Consider the following 27,617-nt stretch of genomic DNA (forward strand, 5'->3'; position numbering starts at 1 on the left):
ATTACAAATTAATAAATATTTAGTATGGGGAGAAATAAAAAATAGCCTGAGTACCTACAGGCTAGTGCGAGTAGAATGCGTTTGGTTCAATTTGCCCCCTAAGTGCTTTTCACTTTCAAATTCTTGGCTCAAGCTATGTGGGACACACTGTGTATGATGTGAGCCAAGTATAGCTCAAAACTGCAGCGGTTTCAGGGCTTAACATTTAATCTGATAAAGGTCTCCAGAGCACGCATATCAGGATGACACGCTGTGGAATAGGAATACATTGTACAGCTGGAGAAGGAATATATTCGAGATGTAATATAGAAAAAAAGGTTACGTCTAATCTATTACTCAGTTAAGGTTAAGACGGCAGAGGTCACCACGAGTGGTTGCCTAAATATTTTTTCCTACATATTATTTTTTCTTTTTGTAACAGGTGTACTTGTGTAATTCAATGACTTCAACTGGACATTTTTGCGTGTAATATTATATAATGCACCAGGAGATCCATTTATAATATCCCCATGGTGGCTTCTCTCTTAAGCGAACTCAGTAAGCGATATACACATTTATCATTTCACGGCGTGAATATTTCAAGCTGCGCCTAGAAACGCCTCCAGCACACGGCACAGGGAACATTACCGATTAAAGAGGCTAGAGAAGGGAAGCAAGGGGGGGGGGGGGGGGGAGAGAGTTGGAGGGGACAGCGGTTTTTAAGGCAGCAACAATAATACATTGCCGAATATTGAAGCGAAAGTGCATGGTAAGGTATAGTCAACGGACGAGCAACCTATACTGAACGACAAAAAAAGTATGAAAATTAAAAAATGCAATAATGTAGTTGATGCCAGTTCGATTATTTTGCACAGCCTTCTAGTTTCACGCCCGATGCGGCGCAGGAAAAAAACGAAAGGCCATTTGTTAACTCAAAATGTCAGTTGTGAAGCGAGGCGAGGTTAGAATTAATGAGGAAACTGGCTCGAGTTTGTGAGTAGGCCTTGCTCACGGGAAAGAGAATAGGTCTTGCCTTTTTTTGTGTTTCCTGCCGTTGTAGATTGGCGGTTCCGTTCGTTCTTATTGCAATATTTGTGTCTTTAGAGCGCGCCACTTCTTTTCGGAGACGAGCGCATTTCCCACAGGAGGTCCTGTCCAGCAAGCAAGTGCAAGATGTGCTGTCCAGAGATGTTCGGCGAACCTTATTCGGTAGGGAACTTTGGAACACACTTTCGCGCGGGTAATGCAGTCGAGGGTGAAGCCATGTTTCTCTTTCGAAGAAGGCTTCGCAGTAGGTTGATTGACGTTCTTATCTCTGTTCGCCCTCTACACTGCGTCACTCCACTTCCCAGAAATGATATAAAAAGAAAGACTTCTTTTTTTTTCTTTGCAGCTGCCTTTGCTTCGTATCGATCACTCGCAGAAGAGTTGGACAGTTGCTTGGCCACCGAAGCTCAGCTGCGACGTAGAAGATATATGCCTGTCAGTAAGTTTCCAAACTTAACCCTGCAGCGTGCTCGGTAACGCAAGATATCGCACGCACCACACTTTTACCTGCATAGACTTAATCAAATAAGAATAGTGACATGAAGGAGACAGTGTATTCATCACAGAATACTCTTTTTGTACGACATGGCACGTGGATTAAAATTTCTACATCAACACGAAACAACAGCTTATTACATGTTCACTGATGGACGAAAGCTCCTCCCAATTATTTTATTTACCCTTTCTTATGCATGCCTATTTCATTTTACGTCTGCGAACTTTCGAACTTCATTATGCCACCTATCCATCTGCCTCCCTCGGCTGCCTGTCCGACGCCCTGGCGTGAACTCCCTTGATTTCTTTGGCAACTCGATATCTGTCGAACGGACTTGGCTGAACGGCTCTCATGAGCATTTTCTTTCCTTTCTGAATGACTAGGAAGATTTAGGATGCTCAAGTTTTTTTCTATTGTAGTCTGTCCCTGGTATGTTTTAGGATTTAAGGCAAGTCGACATCCCTGCCTTTATCTCAACCTTATACGTCTCCACGTCTCTCTTAAATGGCAGATACATACTTCGTTCAGCGCCATTTCAGCTTAGCTGTCATTAACGCAAAAGTTAAATTTGTGCAGACATATAAGCCAAAGTATATTTTCTTGTATTCGTTCGTTGGCTGCCCCGGTCTGTTGCAATATGCTCATACAGAATGATAATCATTGGTTCTTATGAGTCCACAAATAATGCATTTGCCGATCCTCTTTCCATATCTTCATTTGATGTAATTGTTTGTTTTTGCCCAATCGGTAGCAATCCTTGCACCTGTTTTCTTCTTCGCTCAGTTCAGGCTTCGTAAGGTGAAGCTCGATGATGGTGCGTGGAGAAGTCTTGCGCTGGGCGTATGATGAAGCCAGCTTTTGACCTCGAGATGCACCCGCAAGAGTTTGAAAGTAGTTTTTTTTTTCAGCGAAGTTGGGTAGGTTCGCTTGAGTAAAAGTTTTGAAGGTTAGGAAGCGAGTGATGGCATTGACTTCCAAAGCGTGCTGGCCCCGGGGAAATTACTCGAACGATATGGCGGCCAATTCATCTCGCTCATGGGTGTGCGGAAAGACCAGAAATGCGCCTATGGCATATGACGGATTAGGTGTCGGTAGACATAGCAGCCTCGGAGATGGAGCCTCGAATTGGGTTCCTGAGAATCCGCCACACACGCCAAGAAGAGCAATCATACGATAACCCTGAATATGTCGAACGTCCGATCAGACTTCGAGGAGGAGACACGTTGTTGGCATGTACGCACGTACGAGTTTTACTCGAAACATGATGGATTATGGGATATTCAGAGCAGGAGAAGGAAAATGAGACATAGTTACGCTGGAGTATGTATCGTAATGTTCAATGTGGAAGACAATTTTTTGTGTTTCAGTAAGCGAAGTGTATATGGCCATTTCAATGAAATTTAGGCCATCCTAATTGTGTGAACGCCAACCACATCACAAAGACAACACAAGTGGTAAGTCAGGGGTTTGTTTGTGGAGTTTCTCTTGCGAGAACCACACTATGCATACGAGAAACGGCGTAGTAGAAGACTGCAGAATGATTCTGACCATTTGAGTTCTTTTAACGTGCACCTCATTCAACGTACTTGGGTGTTCTGGCATGTTCCCGCCATATAAATGGGGTGGTTGTTCAGCAACAGACACGTGATCTCAAGCTCAACAACGTGTGCACGCTAACCTATAAGCCCGAACAGAGAGTAATTCACGAGGACAACCGAATATTTGAGGTCACCATAACTTTAGCTGCAGGTGGCGTAAAATACGAATCCTAATGCACTAAGCTAATGATCGGAAGTCAGTGATGGTGGGACGATACAACAGGGACTGACACGCATGTTGATGACACCTATGCTGTCATTTAAAGTACGTGACTTGCATACGTTGTCGCGAATGAACGCTCATTGACGTCTATAGCCCAGTAAGGCAATCAATGTTGGCATATAAATGTTTCATTACACAAATACAAATCTTGCCAAAGTATTTAATGGTAATGCCGTGAAACGTAAGTCCGAATGGCTATCATAGGTTCGTAACTTTTATTCTTTGGAACATAGGCAGAGTGGAAATGAAGTACGATTTAATTAGCATTGAGGTATTAAACTGGCCTCATATTACACATAATGCTTTGCGATGGCAAGACGCTATTATTGAACCTCAACACTCAGCACATCGTCATCATATATCTAATATTTACAATTCTTACACTGGCGGAGTTTTTTAAACAAACCTAGGGCAAAACAGGCAGTAAAACGGTAGAACAAAACAAATGAATGTTTATTCTTTTTTTCATGCGGTAACATAGCTCGCTAAATTTTGCAGGTTATGTAGAATACTGATTGCACGTGTCGCGGTAGCGAGAAACGTTTACAAGCCGCTTCAAGACACCGAAGCTGTCATATTTCACAATACGCCCGCTCCAGTGAGCTCGGCTGTTTTTTTTTCATGTGTCACCTCAACACAATGTTGAGCTCAGCACTTTTATGTGTATGTGCCGTGTACTGATGCCTGTTAGGATAGCATGAGGTCTTTTGACCGAATTTCGCAGTTGCTGCCCGAAAAACGTAGCTCCCCTGCCTGACCAACAAAGATGACCACTTCTTCTCTTCTTCGCTTTTCGTTTTGATCCGACCACGATAAAAGACGGGAGCTTTCAGCTTTCATTTAATGTGCGGCAGGCTCTTACGGTCTCCTGCTCTCTTCCTAGGAACTTCATCAAATTTTCAATACTGGTTGGAGGACAGCTCGTGCCTCCGTGCTTCTGCGTTACGCGCATGCGCACGAGGCTGATTCATGTTTGACAGACGCGGCCCAGTATGAAGGCGACTTCAGTCACTTTGTTTCAAGTGTTGTGGATATAAAAGGCCGAGTATTATCGGCCACGTCAATCAGGACATCGTCGGCTCCCAAGGCGGAGCAGCTGGTCATTGCACTGGCGCTCCTTAAGTCGGACAAGACAGAAACTTATACAGACTCGAGGTCAGCCCTTTGAGCTTTCTCGGCTAGGGTGGTCTGCGAGGAGGTTGCTGGGACACTTTAGGATGAGGTGCTTACTCATCACCTCATCACATGGTTGCCAGTGCACAAGGGTGCCAAAGTGGGTGAGCTGGTTAACATTAATGAGTTGGCCCATGCTAGGGCGCGAGGTCTTGCCGGCCGCACCAGGCATTGAGGCGCCGGTGTGCCGGTTGTGACCAGTGACGGGCTTGGTTCGACCTACTCAAACGCCAACCCGCCGCGTTTCAGAGACATTCTTTCCACTTTTAATAAGACCACTATCAACTACCAGATGAGCCGCAGGGCTTTCCCCTTCACATAACAATCTCGCCAGGCCCCAGGCTGTGACTCTTCGGCTAGTGCAAATGAAGTCATGTCTAACACTCGCCGCCTTCAGCAGGTACACGGAGGTCTCCCCTGTAAGTTCCGATTGTGGGGCAATTGGTGATTCTAAGCACGTGTCCTGGGAGTTCCCGTCTTTGCAGCACCACATGGATCACAGATTTATGGAGGAAGAATTTCATTTATTTGTGAAGAGCCATAACTGGTTTGACAACTCCAGGCTTTACAGAAGGCCCAAGATGCGGTGGTGACGCTTGGCCTCCGTGTCCCAACGTGGGAGCGGCCCACAGTCTTGCCCTTATAAAATGGTGTAATAATTCTTCTGTACCAGAATACATGTTACTATCTATTTATCTCGGCTTGAGCCGCACCAGTCCGCAGCATGCGCAGGTTTTCGTTCACGCCTAATAGATACGACATGCGAGTCGGTGTGTTAGTTTTTACAGCAAAAGCTGGTATGAGATCGGAACATGGGTCGCGTACGGCACCGTAGTTGTCCGCCGTCGAGGCCGCAGCTGCCGGTGCCCGTAACTAATATCGCAAGAAATAAGAAAGAAGTGTAAATAGAAAACACCTAGGACACAATGGAACTCGGACCAGGATCTGCTGCGTGCCAGCACAGTATTCTACCACTAAATCACGATGGTGCTTGGAACTCGCTTATGAATGTCCCGTGTAGGCAGGCTTGATATCGGGAAAGGAATCGCGTGAATATGATTATTAAAGCAATTTAGAACACCAAAGCAACAACCAGGTGTGAAACAGTATGAATTGCATAACGAGTGAGTCGTCGAATGATCCGACCCATAACGAAAGCTTGTTCTTGGTCACCTAAAAATTCGGCAGATCCCACGTAGCTGGGAATCCACGTTATGCAAAGCATGCGGAGGAAATGTGATCGTGTTGCAATTTTTTTTTTGAACGACAAATCTTGAAATGACGCTAAATTATTGTACAAATGTCACGCACGCAGACATATGTCAAAGAATTTCAGATGTTTATATAACCAGTTGTTTGCACTTGCGCAGCGATGTCAACTGGAACATGCGTATTGGCAACACCAGAAGCTCATATTAAGCGCTGTTGCTCGCGAAGATGCTTGCCCTGGACACTGCTACATAAATCAACTTCAGCGCATGGCAACTGACGGCATCTGACATTAACCCGACGTGACGCCTGTATTAGAATAGTACATATGAAATGTTTGTAGTGTTCCTACTTAAAAGAACGGAACAACATTATAGCTTCGGTGTGGAACTGGCGTCCATCCTAATCTGCTTTATTTATTTAACTTCATCCTCCTGTTCTTTCCTGCCTGGCTCTCGTGCTTCTTCTTCTTCTGTCCCAAGGCTCATACCGCTTCACCCTTCCCGGTTTCTTTTAATTACCTCTCCTGGGGTAATACTTGAAGACATTTCCAATTGAAGCACGTTCAACTTATCCACGTTCACCAGTGTACCAGACAGTCTACGAAACTCCGTTCTGGGTGGTTGTTTTGGTCACAGAGTAAGGACCGTAAAATTTGGCACTGTCATCTCTTATTCCTTTCTTCACTAGTACGAGGTCGGTGACTTGCAAGTCTGGCATGTCTGCTTGATGCCTTTTGTCGAAATTATTCTTCATTCGTTTTCGGTATCTCTCCTCCTGTCAATTTTCCTGCCTCTCCTCGACGATCTTGACGTTTTCCAAGAGTCCCAACTCATGGTCTACCTGCAGAATAGGGGTTTCTCCTGAAGAAGCGTACTATGGACTGCACCCCAAGTCACTTGTATAGGATCGGTTATGGTGTTTCACGGCGGCTTCCAAAGAACATTTCCATCCACCAGGAAAACTATCGTACATGTTGATGTACTTTTTCACGTCCCGTATGGCACGTTCTGCCAGCCCATTCGCTGCGGGATGGTATGGAGCACAGAACTTGATCGATATATTATGATCCCGAGCCCATCTTGCAAGCTTTTCGCACTTGAACGCAGGGCCGTTATAAATACGATTGACCGCGTAGTCTTAAACATGTCTCTTTTGAGGAGTGTTATGACGCTATTAGCATCTTTTTTCCCTGCTCGTGCCACGACCATCCTCGTGCATTCATCTATGACCAGAAGAAAAGCTTGCGTTTTCTTGACTCCTTCCCGTTTCTTATTTAGTTCGGCAAAATCTAGGTGAACTACTTCGAAAGGCACGTTCGAGTAGCAAGGTAGTCTCATAGCATCTGTAGGCTGTTTATACTTGACTTTGTGAACTTGACATACATGGCAGAAACGAACGTACTGACTGGCGTCTTTCTTCATGTGAGGCCCTGTAAATCTCTTGACCAATTTGTTGTAGGTGCGACAAAATCCGTCATGTCCTCCAGATTCTGGGCTACCGTGGTACAAATAAATGACTCTGGAAACAAGTGTTGGTGGGACTTGATACCGACCTTCAGTAAAAACCAGTTGTTCGGAGCCTTCCCACAGCTTCACTTCATTGATTTCTTCGAATTATCCTGTGTTGCTTCGTACCGTAATCCTTGATAGAGCATCTGCATCGGTTAAAAGTGGTCCTGGTCGGTGCGAGATGGTAAAGTGGAATTGCTGCAAGTAATTCATCCATCTAGAAATACTTCTTCTAGTTTGGGACATATTCAAAAGATGAGTGAGGACCTGGTGATCAGTGAACAAAGTGAACTGCGTACCTTCCAGGTACGTACGGAAGTACTCAATGGCCTTCAGAACCGCCAGGACTTCCTTTTCCGTAGTAGTGTAGTTAATTTCAGATGGCTTGAACGTGTATCTGTAATAACCTACTACGCGTCACTTTTCTCGGCTGGATGCTTCAATACAATTTTGATACAACACTGCACCAGTCCCATAATGTGAGGCGTCAGCGTTCAATTCAAAGGGTAAAGTGAAGTCTGGTAGGCGTAGGACAGGGTCAGGAGAAATTCTGTGCACCAAGTCGAGGTACACTCTCTCACACTCGTCACTCCAGTTAAAGGGAACGTCTTTCTGTGTCAAACGTGTGAGACATCTAGTTTTGACAGCAACATCCTTTATGAAAAATCAGAAATGTCCTGCCAATCCCAAAAAACACACGCAGTGAATGGACGTCCTATGGTTTCTTCAACTGGGAGATCTTCTCGACGAACTCTCGTTTCGTCCTTTTAGTGTTGCCATCGAAGACTCGTTTAAGAAACACAGCCTTTTGTTGAAAGAATGCACTCCTTTTAAAATTAACCTTGAGATGTACCAAGCTTAAGGCGTTTACCACCTGAGACAGATGGTCCTGATGCTCAGCCTCTGTTTTAGAGAAGACTAGTGTATCGTCTATGTACACATTACAAAAAACACCAAGGAATGGCTTTAGCACGTTGTTCATGACCTTCCGGAATCACGCTGGCAAGTTTTTCCAACCGAAAGGAAGCCGTTTATACTCGTAGAGGTCAGATGACATGATAAAAGTTGTGTACATTTTTGTTTCTTCGGTTAGTGGGATCGTCCAAAAGCCTTTGTACAAATCAATGCGGGAAAAATGTCGGCAACCACCAGTCTCATTTATAATTGTGTCGATCTTCAGCATGAGAAATGATATGAGTTCTGTCTGACGATTAGAACCCTGTAGTCGGTGCATAATCTGAAGGCTCCGTCTTCTTTCGGTGCGATCGTTATGGGAGAAGCGAAGGGTGATACCGATGGTCGTATGATATCAGCATCTAGCATCTCCTGCAACTCTTTCTTGAGCCAAATCTTTCGCTCTCTTGACATATTCTAAGGTGATTTTTGGATTACGGTCTTGTCAGCGAGCTCAAAAGGAACCTTGTATGACTTAGTCGCCTGAGGATAGCTTTCTCTGCATACAACTTAAGGGTAGGTCATTGCGATATCCTCCGCGCACTTTACAACTCGTAGGTTATATGTCTACCTTGATACGTCTCATTCCTTGCTACGGCGTCGACTAGAACCACATCGCCCGGTAGATGATCTTCAATTTCTTTATATCTGGATGGAAACGACCGTGCAGATGAAGCAGCCCGAACTGCTCATGATGATGCCCCTTGTGTAGCTATACCATTATCAAGAACGGACGCCGCTGCAAGGCTTCGATCACTTGCACGAGAACTGACACTCGCTCAGTGGAATTCACCGGCATTCACCAACGTCTGCCTTTATAATTTGGACTCACACCTACAGCTCCGTCTTCCATCAGGAATCACCAGAGCAGAGGAGACACTTTTGTGCCGTCTGTGGATTGGGGTGGTCTTTACAAATGCTTATTCGTTTCGAATCGGAATGGCCAGAAGCCCGACATGTGACAACTGTGGCTGCGCAGAGACTTTCTCTCATCTTCTCTGCGAGTGTCCCCGCTTCAGCGTGCCAAGAAAAGAACTGTCAAAAGCTTTAGATAGAATAGACAATCGCCAATTGTCGGAAGAAAGGGTGTTAGGACACTGGCCGAGACCGTCCTCTGCACGCAAGGCATTGAGAGCGTTGTTGCGCTTTCTGCGGGCAAGTGGTCTTAGAGACAGACTGTAAACAGCGTCGTGGATCGTCTGATGACCTTCTCTCTCTTTTTTTTTACAACGTCTTTTTTCTCTCATCTTTTATCCCCCTTACCCCCTTCCCCAGTACAGGGTAGCCAGCCGGTCTGAGAACTGGCTAACCTCTCTGTCCTTCCTCATTTAATCCTCCTCCTCCTCCTTTATATCTGGTCTTGAGAGCAAAAAGTCGTACGTCACTCCCTCTAGCACCAACCCTTCGCTCTCAATTTTCTGATCCTGAAACTCGATGTTGTTGAACAAAGCTCCACTCAACATGCAATGCTACTTTTCCATCATAGTCTTGTACCCGTAGGATTTTTCCAGTATGCACGCAACGTGCATCCACCATCTTGGCATTTATGATAGACACAGATGCACCACTGTCTACGAGAGCCATCATCGGCTTGTTTCCTACTTTGACGGGAATGTGAAGTAGGCTAGAGGAACTTAAATAAAACAGTCTCACTTGGAGTTATCGGGTCACCCTCATTTATCCATTTTTCTGTTGAATCCTCCTGAGCTTCAGTGTCAATATTATTCACTCGATCTCTTGGAGCGTGCCAGGTCAAGTTATCTGTGCTACTTGCGAGGTGGCTCGGTTCTCCCTGATCGCGGCTTGACTGGTCTGCTTTACTCCGACTGAAACAGCTGCTTGAATGAGTAGTTATGCTTGTTTCCGAAGTCGATGGTATGTTCTGAAGATACTCCAGGAAGTCATCTAGAGTTTCTGGTGACCGTATTCGCGCCTGCTTCAAGACTTCAGTATGTAATCCATGCATTATTAAGGCTACTACGGTCGTAGATGGAAGCAAAGGCTCAGCTAGCTTTAAAAGACGGCGTTTCTCGAAGAAGTACTCGACAAGGGAGCTTTGATTGGACTTGAAATTAAGTGCTGTACTATGTTTATAAAATTGTGTAGGCAGCACTGAAACCACTACTAACGTTTCACGAAGATTAGCGCCTATTTGAAAAGTATAGTTCTGAGACCCAGCGTAGCTGAATGGTAAAATGCTTCTTTGGCACCCAGGATTCTTGGGTTCGATTGCAGCTGGGACTCGTCGCGTCGACGCTACCAACATCGGGTATTTATTTCTCAACACTCGCGCGTTAAAATTGTCCATGTGTATTTTCGTCGTGTCTGAGCAGATACCAAGTGTCAATCACCTGTGGCACATACCCGCCCGTGGGTATGTGCCACTGTCTGGCGGGACGTGTTTGACGACGTACGCAACAGTATTGTGACATTATTCATGTCTTGACAAGTGCATTGTATTCGTCGAACCGTCTTACCCTCTCATACTAATTTTGGTTCACGCCAAGTAAGTGGGTGACCACGAGAGCCCCCAAACGTAAGCGGCTAGATAGATAGATAGATAGATAGATAGATAGATAGATAGATAGATAGATAGATAGATAGATAGATAGATAGATAGATAGATAGATAGATAGATAGATAGATAGATAGATAGATAGATAGATAGATAGGTAGATAGATAGATAGATAGATAGATAGATAGATAGATAGATAGATAGATAGATAGATAGATAGATAGATAGATAGATAGATAGATAGATAGATAGATAGATAGATAGATAGATAGATAGATAGATAGATAGATAGATAGATAGATAGATAGATAGATAGACAGACAGACAGACAGACAGACAGACAGACAGACAGACAGACAGATAGATAGATAGATAGATAGATAGATAGATAGATAGATAGATAGATAGATAGATAGATAGATAGATAGATAGATAGATAGATAGATAGATAGATAGATAGATAGATAGATAGATAGATAGATAGATAGATAGATAGATAGATAGATAGATAGATAGATAGATAGATAGATAGATAGATAGATAGATAGATAGATAGATAGATAGATAGATAGATAGATAGATAGATAGATAGATAGATAGATAGATAGATAGATAGATAGATAGATAGATAGATAGATAGATAGATAGATAGATAGATAGATAGATAGATAGATAGATAGATAGATAGATAGATAGATAGATAGATAGATACGCTCAAAGTCGCCAAAGTTCGCTAAAAAATGCTTCGCATTTAATAAGTGTGCCACATACTGACTTCAGGCTGAATTCTTCATTGTTACTGCATATAAAAATTCCTTGCAAGTGTGTAGCAGACACCACGCTTCTCCGAAAAAATACGAAGGCTAGCATAGAGAATGCCGGCCGACTAGAAGAAAAAAATCATGATTATGCATGGAGCAGTGGGTACCAAGCAAGTGTGTTTGTAGCACTTACACAAATGTGTTTACAAAAGGCTCTGAAAGGCCGCACTTCCAGCTTTTGCTGTGACTGTGCTTCGCATTCCGCACAGGCCTGGTGGCTTTTTTTTAAACAGGCCACTAAAAAATTGGCCCAAATATGCATGTTACACTGCAATAGTCGTTGAAATACCATAGTCTTGCGTCCGGAGAGAGCGAACATAACGTTTATTTGATGCCCTGCGCACGAAAATCAGTGAATGGTATTCTGGAGTCGCTGCGTTAGAGTGCCTCGAGCATTTAGCGGAGGCGAACGAGCGCATCGAGGCAAGTTAGACACAAGAGCCATCTGGAAGTTATCTTCGAAAACGAAGGCATGCGCGTCCGCGGAGAAAAATGCGTGCCAGACTCGGAGGTGATGAGGTGTAGAATGCAAAGCGACGGGCAGGTGCCACCACCGTGTCCTCGTAGCAAAGCGTTGGAAACACTTACTTTTTTGAGCATCGCGTTACACTGTAACGCGACAGTCCTTAGAGTTACTTGTGTGTGCCTCTTCTAGTATAAAGGCAGACATACAAAACAAAGACGTGTTGTTACGGCACCTCAGGTACGCGCAATGATTGCTTTTATGTGACATTAGCACAACTATGAACGCCAAAGCTTGAGCAATATTGGTGGGCGCTGCGGATGGGGTTGGCCATTTGGTGCCGGTTGAGGTATCGTTAAGGGCGCACAAACAGATAAATGTACAGACATACAGACAGACCAAAATTTTTCCGTCGAAGGTCCCCATGAAAGACTATCGTCTTTAATTACACCAAACACGCAACTAAAAAGATGCAAACACAAGCGCCATACTGCAACTTGAGTAGCAGTAGAGTGCTTGTGTTTGCGTGAATTTTATGTGTGTGTTAGGTATTCTTTTCTGCGCTGATTCTCCAGAAATATTGACTCATCGACTAGGTCATCAATACATAAAAAGCGATGCTATGGATTTGAGTTTTATACAATATATGACAGCGAAGTCAGCGAAAGAGCGTCTTACACGGCGAAAGAGCGCCATACAATTGCTGTGACAACAAATCAGAATAAACAGTTCTTCGTAAAGGCTTTAGCCGCTAATGAAATATAATATTGTTACAAAATTACATACATAACCTGCATGTACACGCAAGATACATAAGAAACGAAAAAATAACAATAAGGAGTGCTCTGTAAGTGTGCGTACATACATGTCTCTCTAAAGCTCTTTGCCTCAATATATCGCCTAATGAAACAGTGCCTAAGAACTACGCAGACGTGAGGTGAAGCCTCCCCGTCCATATATGAAAGTGGAATCCTTCAGGGCATCGATAAACTGTTTCATCTGTCTACCCGTGTTTTTCAGTAGTAACAAAATATGCTCATTCCACAAATGTATTGCTGTTGTAACTCAAATGTTGCAAAACTATCGCCCCGGCTTGAAAAAGAAGTGCTACATCATGCAAAAAAAGTCTAAGCACCTCAAGAAGGCAAAGAAAAATATAACAGTGACAACCTAATAATTGACTCCCCAGTGCTTTTCATAGCACTCACTAAGAAAAAACAGCAGCAATGCCGTTCGCTGTGCCACCGTTCTACGGTGTAATTTAGCATAGAGTGCCCCGGAAATACAGGTGAACGTTAAGGAACAGTAACCCACGTCTGAAATAATATTATAATAATTGTTGGGGTTTAACGTCCCAAAACCACGATGTGCAGAGCGCTTTCAGAAATAAGTCAGATATGGGGGGGGGGGGGCGGGGGGGTAAGCCGGTGGAGGGAGGAGAGGCCTTGAGGTGAACTCTTGTGTGACCATACTTCAAGCATCCCTGCGTTACACCAGTTAGGCTGTCTTCACGCAAAGAGCGTGCTACAAGCTTCTATTTAAGACCTTTTGCCTGAGCCACGTCCTTCTCTCGTAGTTGGCTTTCGCTTTATTATCCGGTAACAAAATCCATAAGATGGTTATATTTCACAAACATGACAGCCGGCAAGACGGAAACGAGAGCTAATAAAAGAGCAGCGGCGCTGCAACGAAAAAATTCGAGACGGAAGCTACTGATGCATCCGTACAGTGAATTGTACAGAGAACGTATTCATTTTGAGATGGTTTGGCGATTATGCTGTAGTGAAGAACCACCTTATTTTATTGTTAGCGATTTGTTGTTCCGTGAGCAATACCGGAGATGGCCTCGCGTTTATATTTATGAGCGAATAGAAAAGCGTTCTAAAATATTGTCTTTGTGACCATAAATTAACTACACGTACCAGGTAAAAGCATTCTAAGCTTGCCGGCCAGCGCACAACACAACTACTTGTTATTTACGTACACTAGCATGGTTGGTATATAATTAAATGACACTGCACTTCATGTTCTTGTAGCTTATTTTTTCGCCGGTTAAGCATTTTATTAACGTGAGTTCAAGATTGTTTACCAGAATAAAATGTCATTCACAAAATAAAAGACGTGGCGAGTTCATCGTAAACAAACCAATATTGAAACCTAAACGTTAAAAGTACTTTGCAATCACATATATTTTGTTCCGGTTTCCACATGTAATGAAGCAGCACAGCACTATTTGTGCACATTGGCAGTGCGGCACCTGAAATGTGCACTCATATATTTTGCACCAGGGCAAACTAAACACCCGGCTTGTGTGAACACCTGCCCTCTATTTTGTTTAACAGCATGTTTCCGCTGTATCTACTATTACAGGGCAACTTCACATGCCCAGCCTGGCCCGCGGACCATGTGAGGTCATGTTGGATTGGGTAGGGGCCGGGCTAAAGCACGTAACTGTCAGGCTCGGGTCAGACTTGGGCCTGAGTCGGGCCCGTATAAGGCCCGAGTCTCATACATATCAAGATAATCACTTTGTACGCTGTTTGTATTTCTTGTTTAATCAAAATATTCAACCTATTTTGTCAACTGAACAGCTGACGTCTCGTGAAATGCAGTCTCCTGAAGCAATGGAAATGTCTTATCCGTGTAAAGTTACCTTCCTCACAGGTGCTAGCCTTGATGAAAATTGACCTATTTCAAGGTGCGACGCAGCTTTTAGATAGCCCGGGTAACGCTGTACCTCCGGGCGAAACCGCTGTGCACTGAAGGGTTTGGCGCGCTGCCAAGTAGGTCACGCCGCTACTGTGCGTTGGCGTCATGCTCCCCTCGCAGTAAAGCCTAGTTCACACTGAAACATCCGCTTTCTACAGCGACCGAAATTCCCCTGCCGCCGAAACGCAGCGTCGTTCGCACTGGCCGCGCCCCGCGCCGCCGAATATGCCATCTACTACGGGGCAAACGCGGGATGGATGCGCTGTCACCCGGTTGTTGTCGCGGCTCGCAAACCCCGCTACGCTATCCGGTGGTGTATACTTCGACGATTCTCGCACGCAATAAGCAAAAAAAGACAGTACTGCTTACTTTGCTGGCAAGTGGCTGTCTTGTAATGCACGAAGAGCAGAAAAAAAATGGCTGCACATCCACGGAGTGAATGATGGAAAGTGGGGCGAAGAATTCGTCCGTCCATTCATTCTCACTTCCGTTTGTTTATGCGTCCGTCAGTGTGACCGTCCATGCGTCCATCAGCCCGTCCGTGCGTGCTTCTGTTCGTGCATCCATCCCTGCGTTCGTCCATGCAGCCGCCCCTGCGTCCGTTCATGCGTCCATCCATGCATCTGTCTATGTGTCCGTTCGTCCATCTATTCAACACTCCAAGTACCACCATCTCGCATCTTTTCATCATACATTCCCCATATAGAAGCACCGCCATCGAGCGGACCTTCCAAGGACTAAACGAGAGGTGGCACACGCACACTTTCTTACGGCTTGCGCTTCGGGTCCACTTCCCACCTTTAACCACCTCGAATTCATGGTATATACTAGTTCACTGTATTCATGGCACTGCGGCCGAACGCTCGCTAAACCTTTCGAAAACCAAGGAGGTTACGCCCAGCGAGTATGACGTAGCAAACTTTTTCAGTCAGATAGTGCTCAATGTACATGCCAATGGCTGCTAATTGGAAATGAGAGGCGGAGAATTCGTCTTTCACTTTCTTACGGCTTGCGCTTCGTATCTACTTCCCATTTTTAACCACCTCGAGTTCATTCATGGTATATACAAGTTCATGGCACTGCGGCTCAACACTCGCTAAACCTTTCTAAAGCTAAGGAGGTTACACTCAGCGAGTATAACGTAACAACCCTTTCTTGTCAGATAGTGCTCAATGTACATGCCAATGGCTGCTAATGGTGATCGCAGCCTACGCGTTAACTAAAAGCTGAATGCTCCTGCCTCTCATTCCCCATTAGCAGCCATTGACATGTACATTGAGCACTATTTTTTATTGTTCAACAACGCACAGAAGAAGTCTCTCACCAGCACCACCTTGGATGTCAAAATGTTATACTTGTTACATACTACGGGGGATAAATGGGTGCCGCTACAAAAAGTTTCGCCCCTAAAACCACCGACACCAGCGGCGTTGATGGGTTCGTTATACTCAGCAAGACCGCAACAAGCTCGGTCACGCCACCACAAGCTCGGTCACCTCTTTCACGGAATACGGAGGCGAAGTGGGCACAGAGTAGGTTAAATTCCCGTTTGTTTCAACATTCAGTTACGTGCCCTGCGGCATAACAAGTGAGTAGGGCTTGGCCATTGTTTTTCGAAATTCCTTGACTAGCGCTCCTATTTTTCCGCAGTGACCGATTCGGCGGCAGACGCCGCGAAAATCGGTCCGAGAGTGATCGGCGCGGAGAGGGCCCTTTCGGCGGATCTCGCCGCCGCTTAACCGGATTCGGAGCACTTTCGGCGGCCAGAATGCTCAGTGTGAACGCGGCCTAAATGCTGACGCCACTCTCTTCCTTGCCTGCCGCGCGCTTGCCGCGGCGCCCGCAGCTGCTGCCTCGACCGTTCCCTCGCAACACTAGCCGCGAACGCCGCTCGCTACACAGCCGACCCGTCGGTTCACTCGAAAGAAACCTGACGCGCACCTAACGTAGTCGTTGAAACATGTCTGTACATGTCACCTACTAAACCTACACCCGTCATCGCTTCAAACGAATCTTCCAGCACTCACTGCAGCACCCGCGTTAGCGCCGTCCTACCCGTGGCGCCACCCCCGCGTCTCATCTCATTACCCTCCATTGTCGCCGCCGGGAGCTGCAAACCTGTAGCTGCGATTGCGGGCCTCGGACAGCCAGACTTCACTCCCATGTTTTCACCGAGGCTTTCTACCACAAGGAACTAAGCAACAAACTCTCGCACTTTTGGTCGCCGCTAAGGACAAAGCACCATATGGCCACCCGTCCACCCCCGCTCCGTTTTCTGTGTTCCGTGCCGATTTTGGGGGCGAAGCTCCTAATGGCGTGGGTCTGTCCATCCCTTGTATGTATGTATGTATGTATGTATGTATGTATGTATGTATGTATGTATGTATGTATGTATGTATGTATGTATGTATGTATGTATGTATGTATGTATGTATGTATGTATGTATGTATGTATGTATGTATGTATGTATGTATGTATGTATGTATGTATGTATGTATGTATGTATGTATGTATGTATGTATGTGACCGCCTATAGTTTCACCTTTGCCAGCTGCCCACTACTTCGTCCTTGCAAACAGCCCACTATGCCCCACCACCGATCTACCACTTCACCGACCATAAAGCCGTTATTATGAAGGAGGGACGGAAATGACGTATAGCTACAACTTACGAATTTTAGTAGTTTCTTGCGTAAATATATACAGTATTTCTATATAGAATCCTCCAGCGCTTCGCCCCACTCATTATCATTCACTCCGAATTTGCTGTAATTTTTTTATCACTCTGGCAGCGGCAGCCACTTTGCAACTGCGATCACCGGAAGCAGGCCCTCAGACTTTGTAAGTTGCTAGTTCGTTTTAGGGGTGCTATACGAACCTTCACGGAAAGACTTACGCGTACCGGCACCTTCAACACCCTTGCGGAACTCGGAGAAGCCCATATTGCATCTCAGTGTAACAGATTTTCTAACACCCTGACGGGCCGTCACATTCTACAAACCGTTTCTGTCACTCCAGCACCCATCACCAAGGTCAAGTCCACCATTGCATACTACATAAACGAGAACATATACACTCCCCACTTCCAAAAAAACATGCACCCTGAGCACCAGAAACAGCGCAGGAGGCAGCATGCGAAGGCTCTCAAAAAGCAATTATTCTCCTCCAATGATGTGCTCTATGTTGACGCCGCTGATTACGGAAACAGGCATCATTATGCAGTATCGGTAATCAACTCTCACGGTCAGGTCACTGCGGCCGTCTCCATTCCTGCCTCTTCTTTGGAGGAAGCGGAAGAAGTGACCATAGCCTTGGCCTTGACAATACCTAGTTCATCCGTTATAATCAGTGACTCCTAAACAGCTATATATAACTTCGGAGCGAGCAGGGTTTCTAAGCCAGCCGTTTGCCTACTTTTGTATCATCCCCTTGATCGACTCATAGCGCTAATCTGTACTCCCGCGACTGCGGGCCCTTCCGAGAACGAGGTGGCGCATGCGAGTGCCCGAGGATTCACAGTCCGAACACACGCATCCGATGTGTCGCAATTTGCTACGGAGGAGGCACCGTTTACAGCACGGTATCGCCTTATTTCACTCCTTGACATTTGCGTCCACTAAATATTAGAGCGCTTAACCTTCCTGCCACTCAAGCGCAAATCTTTACCCAGGCGCGAAATTCTGTGGCGACAGCTGCAGACTCGCACCTTTCTTTCCCTTTACCTCCTACACAGCATTCATCCGTCCTGTTGCCCTTCCCCTCTTGTAAATTCTGTGCCTCTTCCACAGCGGACTTGAACCCCATCATGTGGCACTGCCCGAAGTGCCCTCTTTCTCCTTTCCTGAAACGCCTCATTTCCAGGGAGGAGCAGTGGGAGGCTGCTTTGCGCAGCTCGAGGCCTTACATTCAAGATGCCATGCTGGAGTGGGCTGGGAGGGTAGAGGAGGACTACTTCAAGTAGTTCGTTCCCACCACGCTCTTTTCTATTGCCCCCTTCCCTTTCAAAACGGGGTTAAATAAAGTCATTCATTCATTCATTCATTCTCTCACTTGTTTGTAAGTGGGACACAAGTTCGCTTGTTTTAGCTATTTTCATTAAAGTCGACTTTTCAACTGTACATGACAAATCTGGTGAAGGAGCCGGGGTATGAACCCAAATTCTTCTGAACTTTGAGAAGGCAATTTATACCAAAGCAAACTCGGACCCACCGCGCTGACCCCTGTTCACCAGCACCGCCGCCATCGCCTACGTGGTGAGTAACCTGAGTTTTCCCATTTGGATTGTACAAGAACAGTCTCAGTTCCCAGCAGAGATGCTACCGAGATGAGTTCCCAGGCCACGCACCAACAAATTGTAGTAGATGCGCCGATGACACCCACACCATTCCACGGTGGCGCATACGAAGACGCAGAGGACTGGCTCGAGCGATTTGAGCGCGTCGCGAGGGTCAATGGTTGGGATTCTGCTCGGAAGCTACGAGGTGTTTATTTTGTTTTGGAAGATTATGCATGAACGTGGTTCAAAAACCACGAGGCTGCCATCTCGACCTGGGAGGGCTTTCGACGGGAGCTACTTGCCACCTACCCAAGTACGGATCTCAAGGAGAGAGCCGAGACCACTCTCCAAGCTGGGAACCAGCGGAACAATGAAAGCGTGGCCATGTATATAGATGACATGGCCCATCTCTTTTGCCGAGCAGATACTAACATGAGCGAGGACAAAAAGCTTCGCAATGTAATGCGAGGTGTAAGGCAAGAACTTTTTGCTGGTTTGGTTATAAATCCGCACTCCACCGTCGCGGAGTTCCGTTCTGAGGCGGCCACGCTGGAAAGAACGCTTCAGCAACGAGCGAGGGTGTGCAACCGGGATCTGGGCATCACCTTCGTTGACGCAGCACCCACTGCCTTGGGAAACAGCAAAGAGGTTTTATGTGATGTCGTGAGGTCTGTGGTGCGAGAGGAGCTCCAGAGGCAGCGACTCGACTCCAGCGCTTCAGCTGTGTCGTCACTGGCTGACGTCATGCGTGAGCAAGTTAGACTCGCGGTTCGGGATTGCCAGCTTATTCGGGAACGTCAGCAGTATGCCCAGTCAAAAGTGTCACCATCGTTATCGCAGAGAGTCTCATATGCCGACGCTCTACTGCAAGGACCCCCCGTGCGTAGGGACATCGCAGCCACTTCGTGGTATAGCACTGTGCCACGAAAGTACCGCCATACAGGGGACATTCCAAGGACTAAACGAGAGTTGGGACTGGCGCACTTTCTTAAGGCCTGCGCTTCATGTCTACTTCTCACCTTTCACCGCCTCTAGTTTATGGATATAAACTAGTCCACCATATTCATGACACTGCGGCCCAACCCTGGCTTAACCTAGCTAAAACTAAGGAGGTTACGCCCAGCGAGTTTAACAGGGCTACCGTTTCTGGTCAGATAGTGCTCAAACTGCGTCCTCCTGATACTAGTTTTAAAGACGACAGTCTTTCTTGAGGACCTTCGACGCAAAGATTATGGCCTGTCTGTCTGTCTGTCTGTCTGTCTGTCTGTCTGTCTGTCTGTCTGTCTGTCTGTCTGTCTGTCTGTCTGTCTGTCTGTCTGTCTGTCTGTCTGTCTGTAGATTTGTCTGTTTGTTGGCCCTCAACGTTACCCAAAGTGGCACCTAAGTGACCAAAGGATACTCCAAATGGCCTACCCGATCCGCAGCGCCCACCAATATTGCTCTGAATTCAGCGTTCATATTTGTGCGATTGTCAATTAAAAAGCACTTATTACGCATATCTGAGGCACCGTAACAACACGTCTATAATCTGTACGTGTGTCTGTTACTAGAAAAAGCATACATAAGTAATGCTAAGGACAATAGCGTTTATCACGTTGCGCTCAACATGCAATGCTTGCCCGAAAAGGCAAGTGTTTTCAACGCTTTGCTAAAATGACACGGTGGTAACGGCTACCCGCCACCTTGCGTTCTACACCTTAACACCTCCGAGATGGGTGCGCAGGGCGCGCGCCTTTTGTTTTCCAAGATAACTCCCAGATAGCCCTCATGTCTAACGCGTGACGTGCTTGATGCACTTGCTCACCTCCGCTGCACGCTCGAGGTACTCTAACGCGGCGCCTTCAGAATAACATTTACCAATTTTCTTGCACAGAACATCAAATAAACGTTTTGTTCACTCTCTCCAGACACAAGACTATTGTCTTTCGACGACATTTGCAGTGGAACATGCAGATACGGGGCCGATTTTTTTTTTTAGTAAGCATGAAATTCAGGGCAAATTTTATTGGAGATTAAGTCACCGATAGTCGTCTCGGTAAGGTTTTCATCAAGACAACTATTTTTTTATTTATGGTTAACGTGCGCGGATTTCCTCCTAAATTGAAAAGGATGCGCGCGTGCCGCTCCTCTAGTGTGGCCGTAGAGGTGGCTACCTACTGTTACTTAGACTACTACTACTACTACTACATACATCGCGGAGGCACGACCCTTGGCTTAGGGAGCTTCACCCCAAAAACTTTGAATGCCGGGCCGTGCAGGCGCTCGGAGTTTAGCTCGGAGCAGAGGTGAGCGTGCTGATCGTCATCTAACATGTCCGAGACTAACAGTGTATTAGAGCTGTCCAACAGCGGCGACTCTCGCGCAAATGATGCTGTTACCTCCCCGTTTTATTGGTGAAGCCTCTTATGCCATGGTTCGTGCGTCGGCGTTGTATGTAGTTGTAGTAGTGTAGTAGTAGTAGTAGGGTATATAGTCTTCCCTTCATTGTCACAGAAAGTTGTTCCCGAGTATAGCCACTTCTCATTTAGTCTTCGGAATGTCCGCTGAACCGCTACTCGTATACGATGAATATATGATGAAAGCTGCGAGATGCCGGTACTCGTAGTGTTCACTGGATAGACGGGCGGATGTACGGATAGACGTACAGACAGGCGGACAGACAGACAGATAGACGACGGACAAACGAGCAGAGAGACAGGTGCACGGACGGAAAAACAGATGGGCGGACGGATGCACGGACGAAAGCATGCACACACACACGGACGAATGGGCTGACTGACTCTCTGATGGACAGACAGACAGACAGACGAAAGCACGGATGCACGCACGTACGCACGCACGGACAGACAGACGCCGGCCAAACGCTGGCCAAAAGTTGTCCTGAACTTTATCGAGAAATGACCGAAACACACGCGTGCCGTTTCGCTCAATAACCAGTTGTCCCACCTGATCGCACTGATCCACTTCTCAAGGAGGAAACTGTCACGTGGAAAGCCGCGATAGCAAAACACTCTGTGTCTTGTGTGAGGGGTTTGTGCAGCCCACAAAGCAACACCAACTATCAACCATCGCACACTCAACCAGAGGAAACAGAAAATCGCGCGCCAACCAACGAAACGCCGGCCAAACACCACGGAGAAAGGAAGAACCCCGACGAACACCACCACCGTCGCCTTGTGGTCAGCCGTAGTGAACGCTGCAGCGGCCAAAGTTCGCAAGGCCACCAGCTGCGTTACTTACGTTGATTGATTGATTGATATGTGGGGTTTAACGTCCCAAAACCACCATATGATTATGAGAGACGCCGTAGTTGAGGCCTCCGGACATTTCGACCACCTGGGGTTCTTTAACGTGCGCCCAAATCTGAGCACACGGGCCTACAACATTTTCGCCTGCATCGGAAATGCAGCCGCCGCAGCCGGGATTTGATCCCGCAATGTGTGCGTTACTTACGTTGACACGCCAAACGTGACGACCCACAGACAGTGTTGCCAATAATTCTGGCAAGCCAAGTGAGCCGTTTGAAGGCTTTAAAATTAATTTGAAGGGAATCAAATCGTCTCTCCAGCCTGTAATTTGGCATAAATGACGGTAATGTGCAAAAGAACGCACCCAGCAAATTTTACTGAGATAAATTAACCTCGAAAAATTTCCGAAGTTAGTTTCAAGGAGAAACTCATTCAACAGACATTTCTTCGTTCTTTTTTTTTTCCTTTGGCACGGCTACCTACAAAAGCATTCTATTATTCTTGTCAAAAGGAAAACTGTAGATAGTTATGCTGAGATGGACGCATACAGGGAATCAATTACTTTTAAATGAAGCTAACCAAAATGACACTCGCCTGAAAACCAGTTTAAGCCCTAGCAGTTGCGCTAGTGAAGTCCGTCATGGTGCTGCAGTTTCACTACATTCTAGGAAACCTTTGAAGTTGTATTATCTATTTTAAAAAGTCCGAGGTAATGGTAACAGGTACATCTTAGGGAGGAAATTGGCAATAATTCGCACCATCAGGAGATCTTTGACGTACATCTAACAGCTGATTCTGAAGCTGTGCACATGAACCTCTATCATTCAAGGTGCATACTTGAAGAAAATAGCGCCCTAAAGACGAAGGCAAAAAAGAGAGGGAGCGATACATTCGATGCACTCATTTCTTCTATTATGAAGGCGCACCAACACTCTCAGCTTGCAATTTTGTTGTACCATATTCCTTGCAGACGTGCAGCTGGTACCGTGCTAATTCAAGAAATGATGAGACATCGTGGAGCGGGCACATCGCAGCTGTGCTAGCAGTCGCCACTGTACAAAAGCTTAATTTGACCGATGTTTTGCGCAAAGAAGTCGATGTCATCGAGGCTTGGATGAGACGTCAAACGAGAAGTGAAGCATGGCTTTGGAAGGAGAAGACAGTGCGAGCTAGGTTCGATCACACTACCACGTTCTGCTCTTACCAGCAAAGCTTATAGGCATCCTGAAAGTTTGTCTCATACGATTTGTTTTTTGTGTTTAGTTCCTCTCCACTTGTTTTCTTGCTCCTTTGTGCTATTCACGGCACTTACATTGTTTTCTTTCGGGGCCTATACGTCCACTCTGATAATGCGCTGAATGCGGTAGCTTCCCTGCTTCTGGCGCAAAACTGCTGTGAGAGAAAACACAAGCGGTACATTCCTTTAGCTCCCATCGCAATCGAAGCAACGCGCGCGGAAGCTATTGGATTCGACTTTTACCACATGCGAAGGGAGGGCAGCGTCGAACATTTCTCATTCTGACACCTGCGGGTTTCGGTTAGGCGGGCGAAAACAGGAGCAATAAGGATGACTCCAGCTTTCTCGTTACCGCGAGAAATCGCCGTTCAGCACAGGCCATGGATCGTGCGCTTTTCTGGTCGCCTCGGCGCACTTTTCGGTGCATTTTTCTACTTTTTTTTCACGAGCCCGCCGGAAAACATTGCATTTTTGAGTACATTTCAGTAACCTTCTCTCTCTTGTCATGCCCGAGATCAATTTCCATTTCCATCGACAAAAAAGAAAAGCATTACTAGGTTGTGTAAGCGTGTGTCTGTAGTTTCATGTCCCCGAGTAATAATTTCTGGAGTGACCAGGAGTGCATCAATGACTTTTTTTTTAGGCACAACATTCATGAGAACTAGTTTCAAGAAAAAAATAAAGGTTGCTCTTTGTAGTAATTATGATATAAATGCGATGAAAGTAAAGTGGACAAAAATGCAACTTACTTCTGGTGGGGAACAAACCTTCAACTTTCGAATTAGGCGCGCGATGCTATGCCGAATGAGCTATAGCGGCGGTCATCCCCAAGTGCACTTCATAGGGTATATCTGTGCATTTAAACCTAAAAGCTCGAGTCAGCGCGAGCCAATGGCTCCTAGAAGAATGTTATCAGGCCTGCTGACTGCCATCGTGACTTCACTCACTTTGCCCAAGTGAGCACGCATACTGGAGGCTATGAATCCATTGCGACCATTGTCTCCCGTTACATAATAAGGTGATCGCTGCGAGTTTTACATGCTTAACAGCTTTATTCTGCCTCTTGGGTTGAAAAAAAGCGTTGGTTTAAGTATTGTATTACACTTCAAAGCGTTTGGAGGTTCACCTATGAGCCATTTCTTCTACTAAAAAGTCAAAGATTGTGCGCTATTCAACGCGAGGTTGAACTGTAGGAGGAAAGTTTGATGGACCAACAAAGTGACGAAATAAATGAGGTAAATTTCAGTCATAAAATATTTTCACACACACGCACACATACATACACTATTTATAGCATGAAGAAAAACGGTTCCTACTTATTTGCAAAATTTCTGCAGTTTTATTTGTACTCTTTCGAACATCTGTCTTCATAGACATGTAGTTATTGGAGATAGTGTGTGCTGCTGCACAAGATAGTGTGTGCTGCTGCGCATATTGTGCTGAATAACAAGTATGTTATTCAGCACAATATGAGGGTGATGACCATTGCAAGAGAAAACGAAATCTTTCACAAAAATCTCGTGTGACCGACACTAAGTTTCCTCTTTTGGTCTGGCCCCTGTCGAAGCAGTACGTAGTCAGTCATATAACTTAAGGCCTGGGAAAAATGTTAGTAGTCGGTCTATATTAAATCGTGTAGCCCCCGTAGGGGATTCTACTCCACAGCCAGTTCTTGGATCGGTATATTTTTGGTAATGGTTCCTAAATATTCTAGCTTGAAGAAGAGCACACACGCCAGAGAACCAATTAAAAAAGCGCTTCATCGTGAGTGTACATGCACCTAAATTTCAAGAAAACATATTAGGCGAAGACTGGAGAGACTGGTGCATAATTAAAATACCCCAATAAAGTTGTAGGAACATCGGCAAGATAATAGGAAGTTTTATAATAGCGCACCGCAAGCCCTTGCGGTGCGGTCGCAGCCACTGCGCATGCGTCGTAACGCCAGTCGGCGTTCGCGGCCCGCGCGCGGAAAATCTGAAATAGCATGTGGTGATCGCGGCACGCATGTGGCCCGCAAATACTGCATTCGAGGCTATGGTGTCGCTGCGATCGTGCGTTGCGATTTGCAGCAGGACAAACGCTATTCTAAAACTCATATGGCACCCGCTACGCCCACCACGCCCGCAGCGCTTGCAAACGGTATTCTAAAACTACCTAATACTGTTCACAAAACCAATGCACTCACTATTGCAACAGCATTTTTTTCCATTTTAGCAACCAAGTGAACACATGTAATTTAACAAGTCCGCGGCGGTAATCGCCAATGACTAAATGTTCACAGAACCTGATGGAAAATTGCCTGTTCTGAAAACGTACTACAACCGCGCGCGTTCAATATTAAAAGCCAGGACGTACGCCAAAACTCAGAAGCGCACATGACACCTTTATTTTAGAGCAAGAACAGAGAATGGCGGAGGTGGTGCCATTAAAACGACTTGGAAATATGTAGTACGGGTACACGTACCTTCGGGTCACGAAAAAAAACGGATGTCGACGCCAGCTTGACGGACGACATGCTCCCATTTTGTTCTTCGGTTGTCCTTAGGAAACAAGAACACTCGCAACTTCGATCCATTTGCCACGACAATTCACCACTCAGCATCGCCCAACCATTCGGATGTGCAGCTGTACAGATTGCGAATGTCCAGTGCACAAAAACGTATCACATTTCCACGCTGCACTTCACGGACACCGAAAAAGGCGGTCTTCTCGAGTCGCCAACAAGCACACCAGCACGCCACAAAAACGTTCGTCGGGCTTGGCAATCCATGTCGGTCGAGCGACGAGAGCAAGCCAAGGCACGTTGTGCAGCGAAGCAGACCGGTCTAAACGGAGTGACCTCTGCTCACGAGGCAGACACAGCGAGCAGGCCTGAAATTGTCTAGGTGACATGGGCTGAGCGCAGCCATAGTGGGATTATGGAACATTTTCTGCCTGCTAGCGTCACATTGCACAAGACATGTAGCGCGTTTTTTTTGCTTCCTAGCGAGTTAAACACTCGCCGCAGTAGCTGCTATCAGCACTGACTGACACTCCCACGTGTGAATGCACATGTTGCCACGTGTGCTTCATTTCGATGCATTCGTGTTTAACCATAGCTGGGCTAGAGGAGCGGAATGAGTGCACGCTCGGCCGTGGTTTAACACGCAAAGACTCCAAGAAACGCATGACGCAGGGCGCCCAGCAGTGTTTGAGAAGCTTCACGATAACTTCCAATCATTCTTTTAAAATTACTCACTGGACGCGAATGGCCTAGTTCATTTCACACGCTTACGCGCCCACCATTGATAACGTTAGAATCTTCTATAGCGCATATGTAAAAGCCAGTACTATTTACCGCTTGGGCAAACCTTGACGGTCAAAGCTATGCCCGCTGCCATTAGTGTACATTGTGTATCATTTGTTCATAGTTTGACTTCTTGTTTACCGGGCACAAGTCTGCCCAACTAAAAACTTGTGTCTTGAAACCTCCGACTGCTGCCTTCCTCAATGCACGACCCCATGATAATGCACACACAATGAAGAGGACGACAGAATGAAGACTGCTGTATCTCTATCGGTCTAGCATCGGATGCCTAATTCGAAGGCTGCAGGTTCTGCCCTAAACGCCAGCAAGCTGTCTTTTTCTCTATTTTACTTTCCTCTTGTGTAGATCACAATTACTAGAAATAAATGGCTCTATACATATTAGGCATTACTGTCTGTTAGTTTTCTGTAACCGTTTCTCGATGTCTGGGGTTGCAGGTTTAGCCATTTATGATGCCAACGCCATCCTGACCGGAAAACACTCTGAGACCACGAGCAGGAGGCAGGACCACGAAGGTATCCAAGTCACGAGAGCTGAAGGCGGTGAAGACGATGTTCCTTCAAGTTCTCACGTGATCGAACCTGCGATGATACGGCCATTGCGGAGCGTCAGAATGGGTACAAGGCATAAGCAGCAGCTTCACGACAATTCTGTTCTCCATAAATCGATATGCACCAAACATTGATATTCCTCTACACTTGTATACCTGTTATTTGAATACTATTTTAATTATGCCGAGCTGCTCAGTGTCTGACTATATATGGGCTGATTGTATTCTTGTATTCCCCTCCTGCATGGGCCCGAAGGGGGCATGCAGTATCTGTAAATGAATAAAGATGTTATGCAA

At 46.0% G+C, this 27,617-nt stretch overlaps 1 long non-coding RNA gene across 1 annotated transcript; it reads left to right on the forward strand.

Moving 5' to 3' along the window:
* Positions 1 to 1,011: 1,011 nt before the first annotated feature.
* On the forward strand, positions 1,012 to 27,529 carry LOC142814044 (uncharacterized). The gene is made up of 3 exons (XR_012894787.1): positions 1,012 to 1,188; positions 1,373 to 1,465; positions 27,208 to 27,529. It is a non-coding gene; the product is annotated as an uncharacterized LOC142814044 (long non-coding RNA).
* The last annotated feature ends 88 nt before the right edge of the window (positions 27,530 to 27,617 follow it).

This window comes from Rhipicephalus microplus, chromosome 4 (genome assembly GCF_043290135.1).
Source record: "Rhipicephalus microplus isolate Deutch F79 chromosome 4, USDA_Rmic, whole genome shotgun sequence".
In the NCBI taxonomy this organism is placed as follows: Eukaryota; Metazoa; Arthropoda; class Arachnida; order Ixodida; family Ixodidae; genus Rhipicephalus; species Rhipicephalus microplus.